At 44.9% G+C, this 17603-nt stretch overlaps 1 pseudogene; it reads right to left on the bottom strand.

Moving 5' to 3' along the window:
• Window positions 1-2493: 2493 nt before the first annotated feature.
• On the bottom strand, window positions 2494-16444 carry LOC142579608 (retinoic acid receptor RXR-alpha-B pseudogene; annotated as a pseudogene).
• Between the last annotated feature and the right edge of the window lie 1159 nt (window positions 16445-17603).

Raw genomic sequence — 17603 nt, 5'->3', positions numbered from 1 at the left:
TATCATTATGCATGCATCATTTCACTTTTTGACAGTAACCGTTTTTCAGTGAACTATCATGTTACCAATTTGTCGCATGTTGTGCTGTGGTGCTGTCATTTTCTTGTTTATGCAGCTTCTCGACGTGCTAGTACGCTAGGATGACGGCATGATAATGTCACTGCAAATCACCTACGCTACATATGCACACTGTTTCAAGTCTGTTCACAAAAGGAGTCGCAGACTTCTCGCAATACCAACTCAAATGCTGCACCAAACAACCAACCTCTCAGGGCTGCACTTCAAGCACTTACTTTATGCACTCATGAGTTTCCCTGAAACAAAATGTCTCACTTGAGCTTTGTTTAGCGCTGGTAAGTCTACAAATGGTCTCAGCTTCATCGCGCACCGCCAAGTTCTACCTCTTAAACAGTGACACCACTGTTGTTACTATGTTAGTGCACAAGCTGGACAAGTAAAGCCAAAATTTAGTGCGAACGCGTGTTCAGTACGAGTTTTACGACATCCCACTTGGCACTGACGTCAGTCAGCACTGCCATCTGCAAACGCCTTCGTGCTAGCGCTCCCTTCTAGCCCGGCTTCTCTGTCGCCATGACATGAACACCTCTGAGCATAAAAGGCTTACCAAATAAGAGACTGTGACCCTATTTCCTGCCTCACAACTGCTGGACACAGTAAGGAATAATAGCCATTGAAGCCGGAGCTTGGGCTCCCACCCCTTCTCGGTGTACCATTGGCATACATTGAACGGTGGACTGGAAATAACTGATCACAATGGCTGTGACATGTAAATAAGTAAAAATGTGGCGTGATCATTCTGTAGCCTGCTTCTAAGCATGGAGTGGTCCCAAGTATACTATTTCAGGCGGACGTGGAACGGAACGACACATTTGAGTAGATTCAGAATTGGTTGCATTTTTATTTGTGCTGATTGTACCTGCGCTTAAGTATGATTTTGTGTATTTGAGGCAGCGTGATTGGCCCAGTACTTTTTCTTATTTATTTTAACAGCATAGTTCACATAATAGATGCCCCCATTAATATTCACCTTTTTGCTAACGATTGTATCATTTTAAAGGACATTAATATGGCTAATGATCAACTAGCACTTAATTTAGCCTTGAGCAATATTTTTTGAGTAGAGCTACAAATGGGGATCAAACTCAACTCTGATATATCTATGCTCCTATGTATAACTAAAAAAAGATATACCTCTGAAGTTTCCTTACTTCACTAGTCCGGACCCCTTGACTGAAGTAAAGGAATACAGGTATCTCGGAATTATACACACTAACAACCTGAACTCTTATAGCCATTCATTATGAAACTGCAGCATACGCACATCAAACGAGGACACAAGGCAAAAGTAACACACAAGTGCTTGTGTGTTACCTTTGCCTTGTGTCCTCGTTTGTTGCGTGTGCGCTGCAGTTTCATAATGAACATCTACCAACTTGTAATATGGCTATTACACTTTTACAGTGTAATAGCCATATTACCAACACCGCCTCTTCTGCTTTTAGAAAACTATGTCTACTACACCGTAAGCTTAAAGATGCATCCCTGGAAGTCATTAGCCTATACCACCTTTATTCGGTCCAAACTGGAACATTCTTGCGTTATCTGGGATCCGTTCAAACTAATATGAATGGCCTTGAGAGAATACAGAGACAAGCTGTTCTTTTTTTTTTTTTTTCAAAATTGTGAAGGGTCTGTAACCCGAGTTATTGTGCACTAATAGATTTCACATGTTTAAAGCGAGGTAAAAAGTACTGCAACTGAAATACCCTCACTCATGATTAAGCTGTAAACTTTCTCTAGATCCTAGCCCATACCTCACTGTTCCTGCATCCAGAAAAACCCATCATTCTTACTGTCTTATTTTCTCTTCTTGCCGTGCGAGGTAAGTTTGCCTCATTTAGTTTTCTTTTTTTCCCAGAACGTTAATGTAATGGAATGCCATATCCTTTCATAATCACTTTGTAGAATCACTTGAAACTTGCATTCTCAATAGTTCATTTTAGGTAAAATTGTTGCTTTGTGCTGCTTTTGTTTTCTTAAGGTATAGTTTTCTATCCTGAAATGTTATATTAGTGTTCCAGCCTTTTCTATTGCATATTTATCAGTGTGCCTTGCCCCCCCTACTTGGACCACAAGGCCTGCAGTATGATATGAATGAATAAATTATTACTTGGGGCAATTGTCTGCATAAAAATTAAGTTCAGTCTGTGTGCAACAAAATCACTTTGTTCAAACTTGTCATCTAATGTTGCTGCGGCTATTTGTAACATTCCTGCTTTTATAATAAACTTGCCACTTGTCTCGAAAGTGTTCAACTTATTGCACTTGCTTTCTTGTAGCAGCAACTCATTTCATGGTGTTTCAGAATGTGCTTACAATTGGCAGTAACTCTGCCGCAATTTCAAATACGAGCATCTAGTGAAACCCAGGTCCTTGTTCATAGCAAAGCCAAACTCTCCAGAGCAAGCAAAGTCAGCCATGCTTTCGACCAGTTTATTGGCAGCCACTTGAACAGTCCACAATCGCTACCAACACCAACACGCTACAGCTGCTTGGAACACGCAACCCAACAGTTTTCCAAACAATATTTCATGTATATCCACATTTCACGGCACTTGCTATAATAGAAGTGTCAGTCCTCAAAACAGGCTTACTTCTAGAGACAGAAAATGGTGGCTGAAAGATCCACAAAGAATCTCTTGCTCTTGCCAACAACAACAAAGCACTTTTGTAACTCCTCTGAAGAAAGCCCAGCATCACTATTTTATATGACAGCTACAGTAACAACAGTCAGCAGGGTAAAAATTCAAGTGAAGTTCCTCTTGCAAACATCTGCTTCCCCTACTCTCCGACCCTTTATGATCCAAAGAACTGTTACCTTAGGGATCGTTCAGGCATGAAAAGAACCCCTGTAGCTCAACAACATAGCTCATTTAGACAGCGTGTACATACAATAACAAAGAAGGACAGAACCGATAGGACATGCTCATGGGAGGCAGTACATTGTTCTGTCTGTCCTCCCCTCCTCTGTCCTTGTCGTGTCGCACTGCTTAAATTAGCCATTTATCCACAACTCCCTCATGCATCTGTCCTTTAATTAACAGAGTTACTACTGTCACGCTCCGCACACATTAACAGTAACAATCGGCAGGTGTGCAGATGAAAAAGGCAGCCCACAACACAGACACACACACACAGGGGACATTAAAAAGGGATTAGGAGAAGGATTACGCTGACCTTGCATCAATCCTCATAGAACCTCTCCCTCTGAAAGTAAGTACACCAAGGTGTGCATTGAAGCAAAAGCATAAGCATAGAGATGCACCATCAAAGACAGAGTTAATCACTCCACAGACATGGGTATCCTTCATATGTCCAAGAACAGACAATCTCCGCTTCTCTATTCCCAGTACGAGAAAGCTCAGATAACTGTAGTATTTGAGACAGATGGGGAGAGGGACAGAAAGGAGCAGGAGAATCGGCCAGTTGAGTAAAGCCTTTAATGCTTCCTGGAAAGTTTCCAATGTATGCTGCATAAATATTTCAGACAGCTTTTATGTAGGGTGTCCCAGCTAACGTTAGCCAAGCTCTTCAACGAAAATGTGTTTTAAAAACACGATGCAAGATACAATTTTAAGACCTGCGGTTTTTGGTCATTAGAGGCCTGACAACCGAACACATTAGGTTTTACGATTTTATCCTCAACCACCTTTATTTTATTTTTTCATTGGAATGGCTTCACTAACGTTAGCCAGGACACATGGCATGTATGCAACTAGGTATTAGCTGGCACGATCAATGTTGTGCTGCCCAGCAAAGAAGCAGCATACATCTCAATACTCATCGATTGTGAAATTGTGAGTAGAGGAAATGCTTATACAGGTTTCCTGGCTGCCTCAGCTCGATGGCCTCATAGCAGCAGCAGCAGCAACAATTATGTTTCACAGTGGCGAACTTGTGAACAGCATTGACTTTCGCAAGGCTCTTTCCAAGCAAAAACAATGGTTTTGTGGTAACGTCGTTAGCACCATGCACGTGCTAAGAGTTCGCTTTCTCACCTGAAATTCACTTCTAAGCAGAAAGTGCAATCTCTAGTAACTAAACAAGAGCAGAAGATCATCGCTGACAGCACGTCTGTCTACACAATACATTGAGCAAACAGTTCAATTTATGCAAATACCACGCACTGACAATAAGTTTAATAAGTCACTGCTTAGTTTCATGCACGAGAAGGGACTTAACTCATGCTTTTACTTAAATAATCTCATGTGTTGCAGGGCAATATGCTTGAATTAAAAAGAATGTGGATGTTGAGAACCTGCAATCTTTCTCTTCGGCTGCTGGAAAAGAAATGGGCAGGGTATTCACCTGGGGCGCGATCGGGGATCATTGTTTGGAGCGCACATTCGGTTAGGCCACAAGCAATTGGCTTAGGCCGCACCGAATTCGGCAGCCAAAGACGGCATGGGCTAGGCCGATTGCGTGAGGTTGGCGCAGCTTAGGCCAATTGCACACAGTGCAACCGAAGGCGTGCTCCGAACAACAGTCCCCAATCGCACCCCTGCTTACACAGCTGCAAGCTCGGCATTGCGAAATAATGTTTCAATACAGACTGACATAACGTCTCACACACTACATCAGCACAAACAGTTACAAGAATATGATGCAAGAAACATTTGGCAAGAAAAAAAATGAGAATTTTAACATTAGGCTATATCTGTGGCACAAACTAAGCACGAAAATAAGTAACAATGTTTTGGGCATATTTCCAGAGATTGAAACATCCATCACGAGCCAGGACTACTGGCAGCATGGAATGCTTTGAGGCACAGCCAGAAATTGTGCTTGCTAACCAGCTCAGATCTTGTAGATTTCTTGAGCTGATGTAATGCTTTTACTAGCAACTCTTGTAAACCAGTGCCTTCCTTTGTTCTCTTCTTCGTCTTTCTTATTCTGTGGATTACTCTGACCTAAGGAGGTGTCATATGAGGACTAGGTCCAACCACGAGTTAGCATCAAAGAGGTGCTTAGTTCAATATGGGGCTTTGCATGTGAAGCTTTGTCATCATTTAAATATATTATTCCTGTGTCCCTTTCTCTTTTCTGGGCCCATTTAATAGTCTACCCTTCAACAATGGTGGGCACCTGTAGGCAGTTGAAAGCCTGTCCGACTTGTACATTTTTTGCTTTAAATAATAAAGATGATTAAACTAGGCACATATGACACAAGAGGACTGATGCCTGTCCTTTACTTCAGATTCCGCTCGTAAGGCAGGGTCTTAGAAGACACAGGTGGGGGGACAAGCGCCCCTACAGGTTTCATTGCAGGGGGGCACTTCCCCCAAGACCTAATGGTTGATCCCTACTCTAATACAGTAAATTAGGCTTTGGTTTCACAATAAAAAAAAATATAGTAAGCTAAATGAGCCCCGGCTCCTGCCCCCACACTCAAAATGCATTTCCTGGGCCCAGTGTCATAAGGTAATTATGATTTAACTATTGATCGTCTACTCTCCTTTCCATATATATTTGCTGCATGGGAAAGGTGGGAACTGTGCCCACTTCTGTAATGTACATGATGGCTAAAAAGAATTTTATGGAGACAAAATCCAATTTTCACACAATGGAACAACTGTGCATTGTTTCTTGGTCCGGCACCACAGAAGAAAACCTTCTAAAAGAATTTGCGGAATTTTTTTTTCAAAGTTACGCACAGGGAGGCAAGAAATACCGTAATAGAAGCCTCCTTGTCTAACTGCCATACCCTTGAGGCCACTCAAAGCATCAAATTTGTGCAATGCTAACCTGAAAAAGCAGACCATTAAACTGCAGCATTATGAAAAGCCGGCCACCGTTTTTCCCCCTTTTTTGTGTTTGTTTTCTGGCTATCAATACATGTCTGCTGTAAGACTGGTGTGCCTAATCACACAACTTGGGCACATCTAAAACAAGCACAGCGCTAGCCAGCCACATTGCAATAGGCAACATCATGCTGTCCAATGCACTGAAACGCAAGCAGTCGCTTCAGCTCCGCACACTTCCAGTGCTGCTCCGGCCCCTTGAAGATGGGCGACCTTTTTCTACAGAAAGGTCATGGCACAATCGATCATCGCAGTCTACTGTAACGTTGCCTGGAGTCTGCCCATCAGAGCAATGGGCCACTCAGCTGTTTCTTTCTTCAAGCTACGTCACTACCGACAGGCACATCTACAATGTGGCACATGCTCAAGCAGCCCTGCCTGACGACGAGGCCATCAAAATGACAAAAGGGAGGCTTGCAAAAAGTACACCTGGCGTTCGACTCAAATGTCAATGAAGACGGAAGTAAAGCACACAATAAAAACAGCTGACATTCAGCTCAAATGCTAATCAGCCACAGGCAAAAGTGCACCAAGGAAAGCCGATGAACCACAGCTGTCAGCAGATGTCACGGCTTGTGTAGGCGAGCAAGTAGGGAATTTCAAATGATAAGCATATACATGAGGCAAGCAGCAATTCTGCAGTGGATAGCTGCAGCTGAGCAGGTGAAGCACAGAATAATAGCAATGCATGGGTCACGTTTGAAGAGGGTGCTGGTTCGAGCAAGTTGGTAAAACACACTACATAAAAATTTTCCAGACAAATTAGGAGAAACAGGTGTGTAGCCATGACACAAGCGCAATTTCATGGTCAACATTATGTCTGAAAATATCCCGCAACAGGCAGAATATCTTGTCTTAACAGTTTGCTTTTAAAATACTGCTTGATTGAAGTAAGCTGGTATGCTCTGCCTGGAATAGCCCTGTATATTAAGAACACTAGAATAAATAGTCATAAACTGGGTGGCATTATCGATTAGAAAAACCACCTTGTATGAAGCAACAATAGTTATAGCCTTTAGTTCTTTCTTTTGCATACTAAATAAAGTTAGTAAGTGATGGCTGATGCCTGTGCTAATGCTGGTCCTGTGGATATTCTACGAAGCAATAAAGCTTCTGTAGCAGGAATAAGCATCCATTTAATACACTTTATAAATGAAAGAGCACAACGAAGAACAAACATGAAATTGAGACAAGCTGCCAAAAAATTCTACAGTTGACTTGCCAAAAATGACAAGTCCGAAATAGCAAGTGGGAATAGTCTCCCTGCTGTACAGCAACGACAAAGGCAAGACATGAAAAGCATGTACAACGTCTGACCTCCAAATTTTACTTTTGAAGTAGGATTTTGAAAACAAGAATAAGTGACCGTGACAATAAAATCAGTTGGAAGTTGGAACACGCTTGTGTATATCTCAGCTGTTGCCACATTGTAAATTTGTCCACATCTCAAAGCTTCACTTGTCACATATTATCTCAAGTTACGTTGACGGTGTTTCTTTATTTAATGTTGTAAACAAAGCATTCGTTTGACATGCTCATTTAAATCTTGATCCGCCATGATGAAGGCTTACGCATGTTTCATGCAACCACAGAATTTGATTGCATCAGCTCATGTGAACAATGTGAACAAACTGGCACACATTATTTCTCACTTCTAACATTTAAAAAAAAAAAAAACTCAATGAGCAATATTTTATAGGTCTACATTCACATCCTGCATTCAGAGTTACATCAACCTCCAAATTGATAACCAACTGCAATGTTTCACATCAAAAAGAAGATATGCAACATAAACTGTCGACAGCCTGTTTTGTCCCAGGCGACTGACTGTGAATGGGGGAAGCAGAAGGCACACTGTCTGCACCTGAACTGAGTTGACTAAATGCAACAGCTACAGCCTAGCAGCCATGCATTCACATCACCATACCTACCAACTCTCCCAAATTTTTGTAATGCTTATGAATCTGGGCTGCTCCTACAATTTTGCGAATGTTATGTCAAGCCATGCGGAAAAATTGGAGGACGCTTAAGCTTCACCTTTAACAGTGGAACGTGATAGCGTTCAAAGACCCTTACTGCTTTTATTGCTTTTCGGCAACTGCAGCTTATGTAACTGTAACGTTTACCGGGAAATGCTGGCTGCGAACACTATGCATGAAGGCGAGCTTTCTGGTAGAAACAAGGCCTCTTGCATGGGTTTATCCCCTGCTATTGTTTCGCACTTTTAATATTTCAGTCTGAGAAGAGCTAACATATGGGACATGCGCTGTCGGTGTTTTTTTCCATTACATCTGTTTGTGGGCTGCTGTTCTCAAAATTCCGCGGAATAACACTGTAAAGAATGAAAGACAAGTTATGAGCAACTTTGGCGGTAGAGAAGTGGTTGGGTATGCGTGGTTCGAAATTTGGTTCGAAATTCTTTTTGCCGAGGCAACGCCCGACGCAGGACGCCAGATTTTCTGACACATTTAACAGGGATAGACGGGCTCCTTAACGCTCTCGCGTTAAAAGTATCACTTGTCAATATCCGACAATACCCTAAGTAGGCAGTGAAATGACATTAGAGGGATAACTGCTTTAAAGCAAGTTTGTTCAGACAGGTTCCTGAACCAGGTAAAACCAGCAAAAACAAAGACACTGAAAAAGACGCTGTAGTCTAGGAACAATGTCTTGTTCTTCAGTCTCTGCTTTTCGAATGTTTCTACTGCTTGTGTGCTCTGTCTAAAAGTAAATCATTGTTAATGAAGTGCATATGCATCCCACATAAGGTGTGTGCCTGTTCAGGGCAAACTCAGGCCGACCTTTCTGCATTTCGTATCATTAAACCTTTCTCTCTCTCTCAGGGCAAACATTAAAAAAATTTATTATTCCCTCCTTCCGCCTCCCTTTATTGTTGCGTCTATCGGATTTTAGCAAGCTGGCAGGTATGCATCCTGCACTGTCTGGGCCAAAAGGTTGTGGACCATGAATACCTAGCCATAGTGCCAAAAATTAGGAAGAGCAATCTGCTCCCATGTATGCATGTCACAATAGGGGCGGCCCTGTTGCAATGTGCAATTCCATGGTAAATGCAATGGCCCTTGTGATGTCTGAATTCCTGCAGTGATGTAGCAACCCCCGGCTGCATGCTTAGCCACAAGACGACGTTGAGTGTTTTTTTTCTTCCTCATCTCCTGCTGTTTGTAACCTTCACTCTTGAAACTTGCAGAGCAAGCTTTCTTAGCTACCAATAAATTAACTTTTCCATCCTGTACACGAAGGTCTACAAAAGAATTTTTGGACTGTGGTAACTGCAAAGGGTGCTCAAATGCTTTGCGCCCGAGCACAAGTCTAGAAGTGAGAAGCACATTCTGCATTTGCGTGCAGGGCCTATGCAGTGCACCTAGCTTCCTAAACACAAGCTACACCTAAGCCTCGTTAACACTTAGGTGACAAAGTGTTCGAGCTTTTTCATGGTCTCGGCATTCCAAAGACCTTTATGGACATGTGTGCGTACACTTTCTAGAATAAAGAGCAATTCATGAGCCTAATTTGTAAAGTTGTTTTCCTTCGATCCTATTCTTTTCAATGCGAATGAATGAATTCTGGGGTTTTACGTGACAGAACCATAATTTGATTACGAGGCAAGCCGTAGTGAGGGACTCCGGATTAATTTTGACCAGCAGGGGTTCTTTAATGGACCCCCAACGTGCAGGACACCGGCATCTTTACATTTTGCCCCCACCAAAATGCGGCCGCCATGGCCGGGTATTTTCAATGTGTTGTGTTGAGAAGCTGACTTCAGTGATAACATCCACATGGTCAAGTACGAGCCGGTGACAAAGACAGAAAAGAATTAAACAAGGAAAAAATGCTACAAAATACAGGCCTAGACAGTCAACGTACTCTGAAGCCCCAAGCTACAAACAGCATTTCCTATGCACAGACGCCAACCATGTCGACTAATAAACACTGTAGACTACAGTACAATCATCATAGAGGACACCAGAGAAGAGAGAACTTGCATGAACTTTTGCCACGCACTAGATTTCCAAAGTAGACCGAAATTCCTCCATCAGAGCACCCTTGCATTTCAAACTCATGAAAGACAGGCCACCTTTATCTAAGTAGCACACGTACTAGACTAAAAGCACAGTCGTAGCCAAATTTATATCTGTTGGGCAGGGCGGGAGGGGTGTTACAGTTGCATCTAAGTCTTAAAGGAGTACCAATACACAAACTTCATCCCGCATTTTCTTGCTTTTTTGGCTAGCTGTCAACTCCATAATTATGGTGCAAAACCTCAATTCCTCAAGAGTGCCACATATAATTAATGACAGGACCGTTTGTACAACCCGTTCAAGATGTGCGCCAAGCACAGTGCAGCTTTGGATGGAAAAGGAGACTCATCACATCCCAAAAAAGCAGAGGTGGTGGTTACCTGGTATCACACATTTAAGAGCCTGCCAGTCAACCTGGTGCAGTGGTTGAAAGTGATACAATGACCGTGTTGCCGAAAGCTGTCAAATTGGCCTGTCTAATTGTTCACTTCTCTTGGAAACACATGGGCAAATGCCCTCCCTTCCCAGTTGTCGCGTCGAGCGGTGAGTGAACTCGGCTATTGGCAGCATGGACTTGGTTTGTGTGTGTGTGTACACGTCACTTGTATCTGGTACAACAAGACCACCACAACAGGTTTTGATAATGTTACAAGTCTCTTTTTTTTCACGTCCGAGGCACTCCACTTGGTGCACGTATTGAAATGGTCACATCTGTGGCATGAGCCGGCAAATGAGCGAGATGGGCCACAAATAATGTGCACGTCAGCCGAGAAATGGCCAATGTCTGGCCTCGGCAGTCTGCACTGCATCTCTAGAGAGCTGAGCCACAATGGTGGCACGTCCTCGGCCCTGGTTCCTGCCTTGAACTGGGGCATGCAACCCGTGACACATGGTCACGAGAAGAGAGGCACTTTGTCTTTATCGAAAGCTCACGTGTCATAGGCTGCATGTTCGGCAGCTGCTAGACATTAAAAGGCAGCGTAATTATTTGTCGAGCTCTTGGGAAATTCAGGCTCCGTAGCCTAATTACTGCATTGGCAGCTATGCAACAAAGCAATGAAAACGAGGAAATTTTTCTGTCAGTACTCCGCTGAAAGATAGGCAGTAAGAGGGAACAGGAGGCTGGGCCTGCTACATTAGTTCAGCCCCATTTAAAGGCAAGGAGGGAGACAAAGCATTAGTCTGACCTAGCACAGCCTATATACTAAACATGGTCTATACATACTCCAGAAACACCTACATTCATGCCAGCAGTATCTCTCCTTATTCCAACCGAAAAGCCTCTTTGAGCTTACCGAAGAAAGTAAGAGGCACAGCCACAGTAAATTACCAAATGCCTAAAGAAACTCCACCAAAAGTACACAACTTCTTATTGTCACAGCAATACAGTCGTGTTGCGAGACCCCTTCAATGAAAAAGGGCCCTACCCATCATCACTCCAATGCTAATAGGTGTGAGCCTCGTATGAAATGGTTATACCTGCATATCAGCGAACTGTTAGCTGATGGCCACTACAGTCAATGTCTGGCAGGCATCGTATTGTGGCTGTGAACAGTGGCAGTAAATTGGGTATACAGAGGGGAGAGAAAAGAAAATATGGTGGATGAGATGTTGTCTGTACTCACACACATTTTGTTAGCATATCAGTCTCCTTTATTTCCATTAGATTCACGTGACTGGGACTTGAGTGCGCTGAAATTGTGGTGCTTTGGGACAACATAAAAACATTAAAATTTTCCTCACCTGCACAATATTGCCATACAAGGGAGAACGTAAAGCACACTAGATAGTGCGATGGCTCACCATCACGATAACACTAAACAGTTCTTTTTAATGTACAGCAAGTAAAGGAAATCTTGTGATGCTCTACGATCACTACAACAATCAATGATGCACTGCTGCTCAAACGTGAAATGTTGTCAATGAAGTGCATCTCCACCACAAAAGGGCTCAGAAACAGCAGGTTGCAGTAAAGAAGGAGTAAGATGACCACTTCTTTTAGGCTACACACTGATTCATCCCAGAAGAGCAAAACCAAGAATGCTAACAAAGATGCCGTAAGCACTTGGCTTGGTAATCATTTAGGGGGAAGCAGAAAATTTGCTTACAGAAGACAACTGTGTTGCCAAACCGCACATTGCTCATATTATTTAAATAAAATCTCTATCTACTTTTACATGTCCTATTAAAATAAAACACAGGAAACAACATACCTCCTTAAGATACACTACTGGTGTTCTCAAATTGGTGACATTTCATAAGTACAGCCTCATGAAAGGGAAAAATTGCCATCCTCCCAGCAGTAGAACAAAGTCACAAAGCAAACCACAGAATTGATTTGCCATTACTGGCCCTGAGCTTCGAGCTGTCAATTCATTCAGGCTCACTCTGCAATCTACTAGCCTCCTTATCACCCCAGAGGAGCACTGGTCCTGGGCTCCATCACAATTCCAGGATGAATTATTCAACTGCAAAACTTTCTTTCTTGAGAAAACCATGTCGGTTTCCAATGCAGCTTCATGCTACCCTCACATGGATGACACTTTTTCCATTTCATGAAACTTCGTCCACACTGCCAATTTTTACAGAACTGAATTGTCAAACTCAGCTTTAGCGTTGAACAGACAAGATGTGGTGACGCCGATGCATACAAAATTATTGTGGTCACAATTTTTTTTTCCTTCAACCACCTATTACAAGAGCTGTACCATATATAAGTGCACAGCTCTCATGCAAGTCCCATCTTCAACGATTATAAAAACAACGGCAAAAAGCTGCACCTAACAGGGTGCCATGTCAGCACAGCAAAAATATGCATTCATAACTATCAGACTGCTGAGACAGCCCAAGTACAATTGCTAAAACTTCCACAAGCATTACAAAACAGTGTTTTGTACACAAACAAAGCATGAACATGTTTAGACTGTTCACTGCAAGGAATTTTATACTTGTTATTACAAATGTTTTTCGTACCTCACACTAAAAAACATTGACACTGACAAAAAATTCACGTATACTTGACTCATCTGCAGTTTGTAAGTGTGCCATTAATTCAAATACTGCACGAATGCCAATGAGTCCCATCTAAATCACAGGATAATAAATTTGCATCTACAGAACACTTCACCGGTGAAGCACACACTTTGCATTTGACAGAATGAAATGTGAAGTGAAAAATCACAAAACGAGCAAAACAATATTTTTCTTTAACACGAATGTGCTTTCCTAAGGCTAAAGCAACTTTTTTTTTAAAGCAATGGGCCAGCTAAAAGTCCACAGGTCTATTACGAAAGCTACCATGCAGTGTAGGTAACGCTTGATGTGTGGCATACCAATGATAAACGTTCTCGACAAGCGTCAAAGCTTAAATGATAAGAGCCAATTACAACTTTGGAAATCAGCAGCTTAAATTAAATAAAGCTATCAGTCCTTAGGCCACTCAACATTCAAAAGTGATTAAGCTAGTTATATCACCGTAAAATGTTGTGCGCTTTTAGCAGCACTTGGCTATGGATGATGCCACTATAGGATTCTGCAGCAGCAGCCTGCCATTTTCATGCATGCACTAGCACAAACACACAAGTGAAGTTTCAGCACCAAAAATAAAATGTGTGTTAACGTGATTCTTTACTGTGTTCTGAAATTCGGCTAGCCACTCTTGTGTTTGGCTATAATAAGGAATAAATTTAGCGTTTTTGTTTCAGCAAGAAGCAAACACCCATAGGTTTTCAAAATATCAGAATCACTATATGGCACATTGGTTCAAGTAGACTGCAATGCTGAAAGACCATAGGACACCTGGCTATTCTGCAAGCACAATTCTGTTAATCAAGCTAATTAGAACAGGATGCCCAACAATAAAATTTTTCAACTTGGCGAATTGTAGGGCTATGGAGAAGGCACCGCAAATCTTAGCAACATTCAATATCCTACTCCCACACATTATCATGAAACATACAAGTGCTCCGTAATGAACCAGCACATTAAATATGTTCAAACAGTGACCACCAACATGGAACAGACAATAATGGCAAAGGATCCGGAACACAGTTCTTGGCAAGATGGCGAAAAATCCTTCCTCCTCCGTGAGGGTGGTGAAAGGCATGTAGCAGAGGTACTGGAAAACGTTTCCAGGGTGCTGCTATCATAAGCTTATAGTACAGTAACTGCCACGTCACTTAGGTCAGAAAACAACAAAAGAGGCGCTTCGCCATGTAAGCTTGCACTCAGCTATGCCTCACGTATTTAAAAGAAACCTTGAACAAACTACAGTACGAGCTCAAGCATGGATACACAATCATTGTTGTCCACTCGCCTCCCAAAACGACATTCAAAATCACACAGCAGCTATTTACCAGCACACTGCTCTGTGCAGAGCAACAAACGTAGCCTGGCGCACTGAGGTCGAAAGCATCACACAAAACATTTCCCAGTGACTCGTGTCTGCAAACATGACAACTGCAACAGCCATGGGTACGTTCAATTCGCCTGCACCACTTGAACCAGTTCGCGAGGTGCTGCACCTTGCCATTCGTTTCAGCGGTGCAGCAATGGCACCTGCAGAACCAAGTCATTCGTTTCAAAAGGTGCAGGAAAGGTGCAAGGCTGGTTCATGACTCTGCTGCACCCGCTCCACTGTCGGTGCCGACTTGGTGCAGGCGTGCAGGTGCGAAGCAGCGGCGCAGCAGACGACGCAGCACACGAGCGCGAGCACCGTTAAAACCCCGCTTACACACGTCTGATGTGTCAACGCAACTGTGGTGGGTATTTATGCCTCAGAAACCAATCACACCTGCAGTTCAGGACCTCTCAAACTTACGCACTCCGTGCACATTAGTCTGACAGCATAACGCCTACACCGCGTCTGCACCTTTGCATTCGTTTCGAGTGTTTCGCTGGGCCTGCACCTCCGGAATCGAGCTGCAGAGTTTCTGAACTTCTCGTGAACCTCCGTGAACTGGTTCACAGTGGTGCAGGCGAATCGAACAGACCCTATGTATTCTATTGATGGCGATGTTGCAGTCGCGAACCTCGTGACGGCAACAACCCTATCAGAATCGACGGCTAGGGATCGGCCGGTGCCTCGAGCATGTTGAGCAGAAAGCTGTCGATGGGAGTGTCTCCGATGAGCTTGAAGAAAAAGAGGTGCTCGAGGCACTTGAGGCCGATGCTGCGCAGCGCGGGCAGCCGCAGCAGCAGCTTACCAAAGCGGCCCGGCTGGTCCGGATGGTGGCGCCGGCAGTGTTCCTCGAGGGCAGCGTACACCTTCTCGCGGAGCGCCTCGACTCTGGCGATGTTGCGGAGTCCCTTGGCGTCTGGATTGAAGAGCACAACGGCGCGCAGGCAGCCGAGTTCAGTCTTGTCCATCTTCATATCGCGCATCTTGGCCACCAGCTCGGCCAGCACGCGGTCGAAGATGTCGCCGACGCCGGCGCTGTGCGCACTGTGCCGCTGCACCACCAGGCCCGTGGCAAGGACGATGCCGTCTCGCGCGCTCACAGAGCGGTGAGAGAAGGCGGCGATAAGCAGCTCGTTCCAGCCGGCTTTTAGCAGAGCCGTGCGATCCTCGATGGGTAGTTCTTCGAAGTGCGGAATCCGCCGGGCCCACTGCACGAGCTCGTGAAGCTGCCGGTCGGCGGCCTGACACATGCTGTTGACGGGATCGCGGCCCGACGCGGCCGCGTCCGCGGCCAGCACGGACGGCGCCGGCTGGTCGACGCGCATCTCAGCTTCGAGGATACGGTCCAGCGGCATATCCGGAGAGCCGGGTCCTCCGATGCCGACGCAAACGCCGCCGCTTGTGCTCTCTACCTCGTTGTCGTTGCGGTCCTTGGCCCGCTGACGCTCCTCCTGGACGGCCTCGCGCTTCATGCCGCACGCAAGGCATTTCTGGTAGCGGCAGTACTGGCAGCGGTTCCGCTGCCGCTTGTCGACCACGCAGCGCCGTTCCTCTCGACAAGCGTACGTAAGGTCCTTGCGCACGGTGCGCTTGAAGAAGCCCTTGCAGCCTTCGCAGCTGTAGACGCCGTAGTGCTTGCCAGATGCTCGATCGCCGCAGATCGAGCAGAGGTGCTTGGAGCCGCTCAGCGGATGGGTGGCTGGGAAGCGCGAATCCCCTGCCACAGGCGCCGCGGACGAGGGCCCGTTGCTGAGCGGCGGCGGCTGACCGTCGACGGGAGCACGGTTCACCGACAGCGTTCCCCCGCCGCCGTAGCCGCCGGACAGGTAGGACGACGGCTGCGGGAGCAGGCTACTCGACACACCGTTGGACGCACCGCCATTGAGGTTCCGCGTCGTCGGTTCTTGGTAGGCCATGGTCTCCGGCGGGCTTCAGGCCCCGCGCATGCGGCCCGACCTTGCGTGTGGCAGATCGGACGCGCGATCACAAACAGGCTGTCCTCGAGCGGCAGGTGAACGTTCAGTGGGGCAACGGCACCCAAGCTAAGCCAGGGCAAGCGACCTGACGCGCTGCCGACGCTTGCCAAGGCGGCAACGCAGCCAGTGTTGCTGGACGCGCTGCGCAGGCCGCTGGTGCAGCCGTGCGGCGGCGCAATGCCGCCACCGATGAGCGCGGCGGATCAGCGGCGCGCAGCAGCTGACGGGGGCGCTAGGCGGGCGAGACTGCGCCACTTACTAATCGAGAGCGACGTCGCGGCGCGTTGCTTACACGGCAAGGTGCACGGTGCAATATAAACCTTCCCATGTTTGTTTGTTGAGTCCACTTCCATGTAGTTCGCTTGACCTTGAAAACATAAATCAAGCGAGCTTGCGCCGAAAAGGCTATTCTGCGACATGCAACTACCATTTCATGTAAATTAAAGCACTGTTTATTTCCCGTGGCTGATATCTTTACATTCTTTCACCCGATTTACACGTTACATGCGACTATTGTGGGCTAATGTCAACATAAATATGCTTGACAGGCATGGGTTCTCTGAGCATTACAAAATTGCACTTCTGTGTTGTCAGTGGATCAAGATCCTGTTTATGCATACAAACCTGCATGCAGATTTCTTTCCATAAATATAAACATCAACAACACCATTGCAATCTGTTGTCACAAGGCCATCTGCTTCGTATACATTGTGTGCAAAAATCAATAACAAACATGCAAAGAGAGAGAATTAACCCAGAATGAGCATATGTTGACTAGAGCTAGTCAACATATTTATTCTGGGTTGCAAGCTATGGAAAACAAAAGTTACACATGACGAGCTAGTATGTTTGGACAAAATTGCAGCAAGTACACGAGGTAAGCAATAATATAAACAATATATAGAAAAATACTTACGTGAAATGTTTCTGTCCACACTTGTAGCAGATTCTGTCATGTGTTACAAAAATTTCGGGAATGCAATTTATTTGCATCTACGAAATGCAGGGCTTTGTCTGAGCAAGATACACATGACCCACACCGCTGCTCCTTTTTGAAGAATTGTCAGGCCATGGTTATTACACATACAGTGCTCATGGAATGAAGCGCATCAATTTAGGGCTAACTAATGTGCATATTTTTGTTTCCACCGGCTGCGGTTCGTGTCACATCAACGTAATTTTGGCGCGTACACTTATATCAGAGTCCGCGTAACCTTTGGTGACCAGACTCCTAGCGACATGGTACTCCAGAGTACATTACACTTATGTAGGGTTCTACTCCACTAAATGCTCGCCATGGCATTTC

This window comes from Dermacentor variabilis, chromosome 4 (genome assembly GCF_050947875.1).
Source record: "Dermacentor variabilis isolate Ectoservices chromosome 4, ASM5094787v1, whole genome shotgun sequence".
Lineage (NCBI taxonomy): Eukaryota > Metazoa > Arthropoda > Arachnida > Ixodida > Ixodidae > Dermacentor > Dermacentor variabilis.
This window is presented reverse-complemented; position numbering and strand designations above follow the sequence as displayed.